The following is a 12,503-nucleotide window of genomic DNA, read 5'->3' on the forward strand; positions in this document are numbered from 1 at the left end:
TAATTTTTCACTTTAATTAAACAATCTTTAATGTTTAATTAAAATCAATTTTTGCTTTCACATAATTAAATAATTTTTTTAACTATTTAATTATCTAACTAGGTCCTCTTAATTAAATAAATCTCATTTCCCTCCAATGTCATTCAAATTCATTTCTCAATAATTCCAATTTCATTTGACATTTTTGAAAACCCAAACTCAATTCAAATGACATTTCCTCCTAATTTCCTACATCACATGTGGAAATTGGACATCAATCCTCCCTTTTCAATAACCACGATCTTCGTAATTCTTGTGGTAACAATATTGCAGGTATTTCCCAAAGTGCAAATTCGAGAGCCAAATTCCACAAGAAGGACAATGGAGGCTAGATACGTTGGAGTCAACATGGATTTGATTATCTTTTGATTATGCTTTTGTTTTGTTAATTTCCATTTCGTATTCCTTTATTGGGTTGTGATTCTATAATTGTTAATATATTCAAGTTTCGTGGTTACCTTTCAGTCTATTAACATTGATGATTTTTTCTCATAAACATTCTGGTGAACCCAACATGAAGAAACAACTTACTGACATCTAATTTTCATGTGTTGTGTAACTATAGGTCACTATTTTTGTAAGTGCTAAAATATTTTTGCATCTGTCATACAAGAATTTCACAATTGTTTCTTATAATTGTGCAATTGTAAAATAATTTTTGTATCTATTACTTAGAAATTTTGTAATTGAAAATTGATTTTTGCATCTATTACTTAGAAATTTCGCAATTGTAAATTGATTTTTGCATATGTTACTTAGAAACTCGTAATTGTAAATTGATTTTCGTATCTGTTACTTAAAAATTTCACAATTGTCTACTCAAAATACCGCATTTACAAAAATGGGCATAACTTTTGCATAACATATTAGATTTTCGAACTTCAAAATGCATTGGAAAGTTGATTCAATGCTATATGTTGTGGTATAATTCTCTTTTTCATATCTATTATAGAAAATTTGGTAAAATTGTTTAAATTCACCCCTTCTTTTTAAAACTTCATAGATTCTCATACCTTTTTCATACAAGATCATCTTTTTGTAATATTTTTTTTCAAATTTATGAGAAAATCATAAGGAATTCACTCAAAATATGTCTTATTTCATTTTTATATTAAATTTTTGGGATACTCTTGTTGTGACTTAATCTATGCACCTTGTCCTTCGTTTGATGAAGACCCCTCAACTCAGTAACAATTTTCTTACAAGAAAAGGGGTGGAATTGAAACTACTAATACATGTGTTGTAGGGTTTCATGTATTTATTTTTGTATTCTTGATTATCTAATAGCTATAAAATACTTTATTTTTTTAAGGGAATTAACAATTTTGTGTGACTATCTTGTATGCTTTCACATTTGTTTGGGTGGACCCAAACTGTTATGCACATATCCCCCTCCCCTTACCTTCATGGATCTAGGGAGGACGAGAAACGCCTAATTAGCTTGATGTTAATGCAACACGCCACTAGATGGAAGGATAAGAGACTTTTGCAAAGACAAACAACATTGGTTGAAAAACTTTTGTACCTTTGTTACTCTAGAATTATTAATTACTGAGTCTTAACACTACTTTTTTTTCTATTAATCTCACTGTCTCAGCTTCTATGTATTGATCTAAGTGTCATTTGCTTCAATCTTTGATTGCTTATTGTGTTCCTTGAATAATTTTTTATTTAAAATACTTGCAACATAGGAATTGTATGGCAGTTGCCTTCAAACGAGACTACATCGATTTTCCATTGCATGTGATCCGCAAAAACTCAAATCAATTTCAATGATTATCTGGTAAATAGAATTCCATGTCGATAAAATTGGTATTTGGAATTATTGCAAACAAAATGACTGAGTAGTGAAGCCATGGCGCCAGGCAGTCTGTTACAAGGTTGAAACAAGCTAACATCAGGAAATAGTATCTCAGGTGCAACTTTTCCATTTGAGCCTCCTTCAACCAACAAAATATATTTTACTAGTTTTCAAACATGATAGTTTTTTTTTTGTCTTTTGTCTTTTATTATTTTTTTCAAACCAATGTCAATGTGTATCACACAACCGTGCTAAAAATCAGTCCATGCTACCTCTGGTCAATGATATATGTCAATGCTGAAGTTAGTATATCAAGGCTTTGTTATGTCACATTTGCTATTCCTTTTGCTTTTAGTTCTAGCATACAAATGTATCATGGAATCTTTTCTATTGACTTGTGTTTTTGTTGCATATATCCCTTCTTACCATTATAGGATCATTATGGGGCATGGCGCCTATATCACTTCAGTCTAACTATATGAAATGGTGGTTTTATTGTGCAACATAATTTGCTAGTTACAACCTAAAGCTCTTAGATTTGATGGAACTGTTGTTTAGGGGTGGGTAGGATGGCATGCCTACGACTTTCTCTACAACCATTGAAAGGACCTGACATTATGCTTCAAACCCATGAATGGTTCCCTCCTGCAAGAGCATTGGTAGTTGTATCTAGTTTTAAAGCCATTTGCCTTGCCTTTGCAAGTGGAAAAAGTACTACAGCTGATGATGGTGATCAAAGTCTTGGTGATGATCCTTTGGCAGCCTCAAGTGGGCAAGTAATAGTTGGAAAGGAGAGAAAATATCAGATAGTATACCGTTTAGTGAACAACATCTATGTTCTGGGTATTGCAACTGCAGATCATGTTGATACTACAAACAATATAGTTAAATGTAGTGGAATAGTAAATCAAGCAGTGAATGTAGTTGTGGCTGCTTGTAGAGGTGTTGATGTTACTCCTGACAAGCTTCATCGCAAGTATACAAATATTTACATGGCCCTAGATATAGTTTTGTGTGGGGCAAGTAGCATAAGACTTGCAACTATTTTGGCACCTATGCATGGGGAGGGTATTGCAAAAATGGTTCTTTCTGCAATAGATGCAGATAATCGTGTACGTGGTGCAGAAAGATGGAACCAACTAGAAGGGCAGTCTCTTGAGCACCAGCCAAATGTACAAGTTCTCTCACAGGCTCTGTTTGAGTTGCCAGAAGAGACCTTATCTGTTGGTGATGAGGTGGCAGCAACTCTTATTCCTACCCCACAGAGCTCTGCAACTCAGACTTCACAACAGAAATCAGCTGAAAAACCAACAAATGAGGATCCATTTGTAGTCAACGGTGCTATAAACAAAACTGACGAACTTGCAGGTGGATTTAAAAAGAATAAAGTCACCATCTGATGTCACATTAGATCTTGCTAAGATGGAAGTTACAACCTTGAAAACAATTTCAACAACAGAGTCCACATTTATTGGAGTGGAGGGATTTGAAGGAGACTATGGAGGAATTGAGTTGAGTAATGAGCAGACCTCATTAGCTGAGGCATTTGAAGGTCTAGATGATGCCTTTGGTGGAGGTTTGGATCCATCTGAATTTGGAGCAACTATAGAACCTGCTAGCACAAAAGGGCGTGGAGGCCTTGAATTGTTAGTGAGTGGACAAACAACATAAAAAAACATCACCTAGATCAACTCTTCCTCCAGGGGAAGCTCTGATTGCAGGGGCAACATTTACAAACAAAGGTACTCTATTATACCTGCACGAGGAGGTCAATTCCGAGTTCAAAGAATCGATACTTAAAAAGATAGGAGTTCAGGGTACACTGTTCTTGAAGACTACTTCCCCAAAATATTCCAGCATTAAGGATAATGAGTTTTCATTTCGACTTGATGGTTCAGCTGGCATCAAGAGTGCTATCATGCAAGAGGCCATTGTAAGTAGCCTAGGGAAGGGTTTATTTCACATTAGAACTCTAGTGTGAGAAGATCCTCTGACAATTTTGAAATACCAACCTCAGACCCATTTTATTCTTGTAACTTTGAGGGTTCGATTGGTCACACGTCAAAGTGGAACCTTACTCTCCTTAATGATACAATATGTAGCCAATCCATTTTGCCTAAACCTCTTAGAGATGTAGTTTTTGTTGCAAAATTACCAGAGGATCCTACATTATTGAAAGTATCACCTAAAGCTACTTTGAACCGCCAAAGCCAAGAGTTAAGATGGCATGTTCAAGAGATCCCACTACAAGGTTGTCCTGGTTGCTTAAGAGCTCAGATGCCAATCAACTCTATGACACAAGATTCCATAGATAAGGCTCCTCGTAGGAAGGAACCTGAAATTAAAGGTCGTGTAAAGTTTTTTGTCCAAGGGCACACATTGATGGTATGATGAAAGAATAAGTATCTGGTAGATTACTGAGAGGGGAGGGGGGGTGTGAATCAGTAACTAAAAAAATTGATACAAACTTCCCAAACTCAAACTCAAACTCACAAAGTAAATTTATCAATAAAATACCACTGTCAAGATCAATACTCATAAGAATACCGGTTGACTGTTATAGCAACTTAACAGTAAACAACATCAACCTTGCAAACATTCAAATGCTTCATTTCTCAACACTTCTGATTATCATGCCTTATGAGAAATAATTAATCAAATCAATCATAAGATCATGACCACAAAACATTCACCACATGCCACAAGTATTTATACGTGGAAAAACCAAATAGGTAAAAACCACGGTGAGATGAGACTCACAAGAAAATATTTGAACTCTTCTGAAGTTCACCTTGTTAGGAGCCTAGCCTGTTAAAGCTTTTACAAAAGTCCTGTTAAGAACTGATCCTGTTGGGAATCACCCAGTTAAGGGATTGACTACAAATGCCTTGTTAGAAGCAAATACCCTGTAAGGAGTAACCTCAGTAGAGGATTTGAAAATCCAATCTATAGGACCACCTTGTTAGACTATTTAATAAGTAATTGAGCTTATTAGAGCTTACCTGGTTAGGGGATTTCAATTATGCTATAATTGTCAGAAAATAACAGAATTTTCTTGATCTGTCTGAATAGCACTACATTTGCTTGATTGGATCCATTTAAGCTTCCATCTGCCTTTACTCAAACTACAGACTCGTTCTCTGATTAGGCAACCACACACTCAACTGATTTATGCCAACTCTTGCCAACACTCAAACAAAACAACTTCATCGACCTTAAATACAAATCAATTAGGTTGGTAACACAACAAAAATCTAATCCTCTCATCGAGATTACAAACAACTCGGTACAAGCATGACCGTTGTGTTAGGGTTTCAAGCAGATCCGAAGCAAAGATGAACTAACAATTATATGCAGATTTAAATACAAAAGATAAAGAAATAAAATAGGACACGGATAACCCAGAGATTTAATGTGGCTCACCTAGAATGGGTTACGTCCACCATACACAATCGTCCAATCTTTCTTATTATCCAACAAAAATAGTACATCAACCTTACAATGCCTTAAGCATCCCAGCCGCTTATAACATGCATTTTTAGGGCAACAAAGTCGATCTTTTTAGGGTTTTATTACAATGTCGATTTTCATCAACATTACTTTGCTGAGTGTACAATACTTTGTTGATCTGTTGCCACATATCAACATGTTGGATTTCATAGCAATCTCATCACATCAATAAAGAAAACCTCAACCGCTCCTTGATTACGGCTTCATCAAGCTCAGTAACTCATCACGTGCTTTGCATTAGATGCAATACATTTTATTCCTTCCCTAGACAAACAAACACGCCAAAATATTTTGAACTTGTCTTTATACAATGACCTTACGTTCACCATCATTACCGCTCAACATCAAATCATAAACCAACATAACCAATTCATCAACCTTAATCGGTTAGGGTTTAACAAAAACAACTGGTAGGGTTTACCGATTACATAACATAGAAAGGGTTTAACCTTTTACTCCGATTACCGGTTCAACTCACAAACTTACATACCGGTTTACAATAACCTTCACAAAGATCTTCCTATCGGTTACAAGACAATATCAACAATAATAACAATATCAGCAACATCATTAATATCATTACCAGTTCAATTCACATCAATGACAACATAACATATCATTAATGCAATCTTCATGCAAATGCCAACAATCTCCCCCTTTGGCATTGATGGTAATACAAAATATCAACACCATTGCTTTGTTGTTGTGATTGTGAATAGGAATCCTAGTTTACATTACCAAGTATTCACATGCTCTCTCTGTCTTCAGTCTGTCACTAGTTTTTCTTCTCATAATCACATAATTCTTCTCCCCCTTTGATAACAATGCCAAATTGAAAGTAAAACATGTAATATAAAAATTTCACTATGCATCAACACCATACTACAACTTGATGCTCCCCCTGTGGAATACATCCACTTCTACATCAACCCTTGTAAAATTTTGCAAGTGTTTCAGGGATTGATGCAGTCAATCATGTTCAACTGACTTTGTGAAGAGGGACAACCCCTAACTGACTTCTAAGATACTCAAAAGTGGTCTTAGGCAGAGGTTTGGTAAAAATATTTGCAAGTTGTTCCTTGGTAGAAACATGCTCTAAGATAAAATCTTTACTCTGAACTTTTTCCCTCAAGAAATGATACTTCAATTCAATGTGTTTGGTTCATGCGTGCAAAATAGGATTCTTAGAAATATTTATGACACTTGTCTTATCACATAAGATCTTTATAGGTTTTGAAATCTTCATCTTAAAACCTTCCAAAATGTGCCTCATCCAAATAGCCTACGTGCAATTCATATAAGCTGCAACATATTCAACTTCAACAACAGATTGTGAAGTCCAACTTTGCTTTTTACTACTCCATGAAACAAGCCTTCCTCCAAGAAAAAATGCTCCACCGGTTGTGCTTTTCCGGTCATCAACATTCCCTGCCCAATCAACATCTATGTATGCCTTCAAATCAAAGTTTCCTCCATATGGATACCATAATCCATAGTCAATAGTACCTTTCAGGTATCTACAGATTCTCTTGGTTGCTATCAAATGTGTCTCCTTAGGATTCTTCTAGAATCTAGCAACTATGCCAACTGCATGGGCAATGTTCGGTGTGTTGTGAACAACATAGCATAACTTGCCAATCATTGACCTATATTCCTTCTCATCAACAAACTTAGATTCATCTTCCTTGGAAAACTTACAACCTGTAACCATTGGTGTCCCAACTGGTTTATAGTCACTCATGCCAAATGTCTTCAAAACCTCTTTCACATACTTAGACTGTGTAATGAAAATACCATTCTTCATTTGTTGTATCTGCAAGCCTATGAAATTTTTTATTTCCCCTACTAAAGACATTTCAAATTTATTTTTCATTTCATCTGCAAAACTGTTGCTCATGACATCATTACCTCCAAATATAATATCATCAACAAATACTTCACTGACTAGTATTTCATCTCATTCAGACTTGAGATATATGTTACTATCATCATTGGTTTTCAGAAATCCTATCTTCATTAGATGTGTATGAAGCCTTTCATACCATGCTCTAAGTGTCTGCTTTAATCCATATAAAGCCTTATGCAATCTGCATACCATGTCTTTCTCATCAGTCAATGCATAACCATATGGCTACTCTATTTATACCTCTTCTTCTAATATCCCATTAAAAAATGCAGACTTAACATCCATCTGATATACCTTGAACTTCTTATGGGTTGCAAATGCAAGTAAAGTTCTGACACCTTCTAGTCTTGTTACTGGTGCAAAAGTTTCGCCATAATCTTCTCCTTCCTCTTGAGCATAACCCTTGAACACTAATCTTGCCTTGTTGCGAACTACAACACCATGTTCATCCAATTTGTTCCTATATACCCATTTAGTACCTATAACATTCTTATTTACCGGTCGGGGTACTAGGGTCCAAGAGTTGTTCTTCTCAATTTGATCCAATTCTTCCTCCATAGCTTTAACCCAATAATCAACACCAAATGCCTCCTTAGCAGTTCTTGGTTCAATGGTGGAGATCATGCAAGAATTCTCTCTGATTTTTCTTCTGGTTAGTACTCTAGCATCCTTATCTCCAATAATTTGCTCAGGATTGTGATTGAGTCTCACATATCTAGGAATAACATGATCATTATCTTCAGGTTCAGCTTCTTCTTTGTCATCATCTTCTTTTGAATTTATTTGTTCCTATTGGACTATTGCATCAGAATTTGCTTTATCGGTTTTAGATTTCACAGTTTTTGGTTCCAAAAACAAAATGCAAGGATCTTCATCCTTTTTCTCTGAACTGGTTCCTTCTGAGACTTCAAGAAATTCATCCACTCGAACATCAACACTCTCAAGAATTCTCTGTGTCCGATTGTTAAAACATTTATAGGCCTTACTCTTGGTGGAATAGCCAAGAAATATGTCTTCATCACTCTTAGCCTCAAATTTACTAATGTAATCACCTCTCTTAATAAAACATTTGCTTCCAAATATCTTAAAATAGCTAACATTAGGTGATCTTCCATACCAATATTCATAAGGAGTCTTTTCCTTGCCTCTCTTTACCAGAACTCGATTCATTGTGTAGACAATTGTGCTGACAGTTTCTCTCCAAAAGTTTTTCGCAACACCTCCTTGTATCAACATTGTCCTAGCAGCTTCAACAACTGACCGGTTGTTTCTTTCTGCGATGCCATTCTGTTGTGGTGTCCTTGATGCAGAAAGATGTCATTTGATACCATTCTCTTCACGGTACCTAATGAATTCCTCAGAAGTAAATTCACCGCCTTGATCTGTCCTCATACATTTTATCTTCTTACCACTCTCTTTCTTAGTTAAGGCCCTGAATGCCTTGAACTTGCCAAAAACTTTAGACTTATCTTTCAAGAATGTAACCCACATCATCCTTGAGCAATCATCAGTGAGAATCATGAAATATCTACCACCTTGAATGCTTTTTGTTCTTATTGGTCCACAAAGATCTGTATGAACCAAATCTAAGAAGTGCTCTGCTGAGAAGGATTTGATTTTGAAAGTTGAAGAAGTCATCTTTCCTAACTGACATTCTTTGCAAAGAGCATTAACCGATTTGTCTAACTGAGGCAAACCTCTCACTATCTTGGACTTACTCACTTTAACAATGTTATCAAAGTTTATATGACAAAATCTCCTATGCCAAATCCAACTATCATCTATTTTTGCAATAAAACAGTTACTAACTTTAGAATTGAGATGAAACAAGTTACCTTTAGTTTGTTTCCCGGTTGCAATCAATTCACCTTTGTTGTCAAAGATTTTGTGCATACCATTTTTAAATTACAGTGGGTATCCTTTGTCATTAAGTTGTGTCACACTCAAAAGATCGTGCTTTAGTCCTTCAACCCAATAGACATCGTCTACATTGCTCTTCCCATTAAGAGAAATAACTCCTTTACCTTTAACCATATAGGGTGAGTCATTGTCAAATCTAACTACACCGCCATCAAATTCTTTCAAGGAAAGAAATTTGCTCCGATCACCAGTCATATGATGTGAAAAACCACTATCAATGATCCAAGCATCAGAGTTATCCATCCTGGATAATAATGCCTTATGGTTTGATATCTCTTCCTTAATAGCTACAAACACAATATCTTCACTAGCATCATCATCAGATTCTTCATCAGTGATACCACTATCAATAGCAATAAGACAATCTCTCTTTCCTTTACCCTTATACTTCTTGAATTTGTCTCTCTTGTGCTCATTTTCACCATTAGGACAATTAGCCGCTATGTGACCAATCTTGTTGCATGCCAAACATTTTAAAGGTAGTTTACCTCTATATTTACCAGTGCCTCTGGGCAACTGCTTTGCCAACAATACTTCAGGGTCCACTAAACTGTCTTCATCATCAACATCTCTGTTGGATCTAGATTCATAACCATGACTAGTATCTCTACTTTTTCTCACATATGGGTTAGAAACAAAAGCTCTAAATGCACACTCAGATTTCTGTACACTACCATCATAACCATTTAATTCAAAAGCAGTAAGCTTGCCAATGATGGAGTCAAGAGTTACCTTAGTTTTGTCAATGGACTTCAACTCCTCAATAGCTGCAACTCGAATAGCATAGACCGGTAGCAGGGTTCTCAGTACCTTACTGATTACTGTGGCATCTTCCACTTTCCCTCCTGCACTCTTAATTTCACCGACTATCTCTTTTATCCTTTGACCATACTACCAGATATTCTCACCTTCAGACATCTTCATGTCATCAAACTTTCCTCTAAGACTCTCCTCTTTAGCAATCTTAACATGTTCGTCACTGCTATAAATCTCTTCAAGTTTTTTCCATACTTCATATGTAGTTTCAAGACCATTGACATCTACATATTCAACATCAGACAGGCAACTGATAATAGCTTCCAGTGCTTGATGATTTTCTTGTTGTTCTTTTTTCTGATCATCAGTCAGAGTTCTAGTAGGTGCAATATATTGAGTTTCTACATGATCCCAATATTGACTTCCCAGACTCTTAATGTAGATCTTCATTTTGTCGCTCCATATCCTATAGTTATCTTTGTTGAACTTCAAACCTTCCTTCTTCATCATGATCTAGCAGACCTTTTCCTCAAGCTGTTAGGCTGATATCTTAGAGGACCTGAGATGCTCTGATACCAATTGATGGTATGATGAAAGAATAAGTATCCGATAGATTACTGAGAGGGGGGAGGGGGTGAATTAGTAACTAGAAAAACTGATACAAACTTCCCAAACTCAAACTCAAACTTACAAAGTAAACTTATCAATGAAATACCACTGTCAAGATCGATATAAGAATATCGGTTGACTGTTATAGAAACTTAACAGAGAACAACATCAACCTTGCAAACATCCAAATGCTTCATTTCTCAACACTTTTGATTATCATGCCTTATGAGAAATAATTAATCAAATCAATCATAAGATCATAACAACAAAACATTCACCACATGCCACAAGTATTTATACATGGAAAACCCAAATAGGTAAAAACCACGGTGAGATGAGACTCACAAGGAAATATTTGAACTCTTCTAAAGTTTGCCTTGTTAGGAGCCTAGCCTTTTAAAGCTTTTACAAAAGTCCTATTAAGAATTGATCCTGTTAGGAATCACTCGGTTAAGGGATTGACTACAAATGCCTTGTGAGAAGAAAATACCCTGTAAGGAGTAACCTCATTAGAGGATTTGAAAATCCAATCTAATGGACCATCTTGTTAGAGGATTTAATAACCAAGCTTGTTAGAGCTTACCCGGTTAGGGGATTTCAATCCTCTTGTAATTGTTAGAAAACAATAGGAGTTTCTTGATTTGTCTGAATAGCACTACATTTGCTTGATCAAATCCATTTAAGCTTCTATCTGCCTTTACTCAAACTGTAGGCTCATTCTCTGGTTAGGCAACCACACACTCAATTGATTTCTACCAACTCTTGCCAACACTCAAACAAAATTACTTCATCGACCTTAAATACAAATCAATTAGGTTGGTAACACAACAAAAATCTAAGCCTCTCATTGATATTACAAACAAGTCGGTACGAGCATGACCATTGGATTTCATAGCAATCTCATCACATCAATCAAGAAAACCTCAACCGCTCCTTGATTACCGCTTCATCGAGCTCAGTAACTCATCACGCGCTTTGAATTAGATACAATACATTTTTTTCATTCCCTAGACAAAGAAACACGCCAAAACATTTTGAACTTGTCTTCATACAATGACCTTACGTGTCACCATCATTACCGCTCAACATCAGATCATAAACCAACATAACCAATTCAACAACCTTAATCAGTTAGGGTTTAACAAAAACAACTTGCAAGGTTTACCGATTACATAACATAGAAAGGGTTTAACCTTTTACTCCGATTATCGGTTCAACTCACAAACTTACATACCGGTTTACAATAAACTTCAAAAAGCTCTTCCTACCGGTTACAAGACAATATCAACAATAACAACAATTTCAGCAACATCATTAATATCATTACCGGTTCAATTGACATCAATGATAACATAACATATCATTAATGCAATCTTCATGCAAATGTCAACACACACTTTCTGGAACTACCATCAGCTCTGTTTCTGAAGGGCTCACATATTTTTACTTAGGAGAAAACAACTATAAAACTAGCAATTATCTATGTTTGTAAGAATAAAAACTAGTTTTGGAAAAGGGATGACAATATTTTCAATTTCGTTTTTACCTTTACCACTTTTATTTTATTTGTTCTCGAGCTTGGTCCTTTTTCCCTTTTTCTTTGTTCTTTCTTTTCATATTTTGAGTCTAAAGTTGACTCTTCTCAATTTCTGCCTCTTGTTGTGTCTTGGACCCCATGTTGTTTGATATTCATTTGATCAATCTCTTCTCCACTTCACATTATTCCAATGATGAATCATAGAGTATGATATGCAACATTGATAAAAAATGCTTATGCAGTTGTTAGTCCCCCCCCCGCAATTTTCTCTTTTGAGTGTTCATACTCGCGGGTTGCCTTTTTTGTGCCTTTTCTTTCGTCGGGTCGTTTGATTTCCTTCGTACTTGAACCGTTGAACTCTTTCTAAAAAGTTCAAAAGGTTCAAGGTTCAAAGCTTAGAAGAGAGTCATTTGTGGTCTTTGTCG

The 12,503-nt window shown here is 35.7% G+C and overlaps 1 pseudogene; it reads left to right on the forward strand.

Moving 5' to 3' along the window:
• Nucleotides 1-2,409: 2,409 nt before the first annotated feature.
• LOC131038060 (uncharacterized) lies at nt 2,410-12,033 on the forward strand (annotated as a pseudogene).
• Nucleotides 12,034-12,503: the final 470 nt, after the last annotated feature.

This window comes from Cryptomeria japonica, chromosome 2, assembly GCF_030272615.1.
Source record: "Cryptomeria japonica chromosome 2, Sugi_1.0, whole genome shotgun sequence".
Taxonomy (NCBI): domain Eukaryota; kingdom Viridiplantae; phylum Streptophyta; class Pinopsida; order Cupressales; family Cupressaceae; genus Cryptomeria; species Cryptomeria japonica.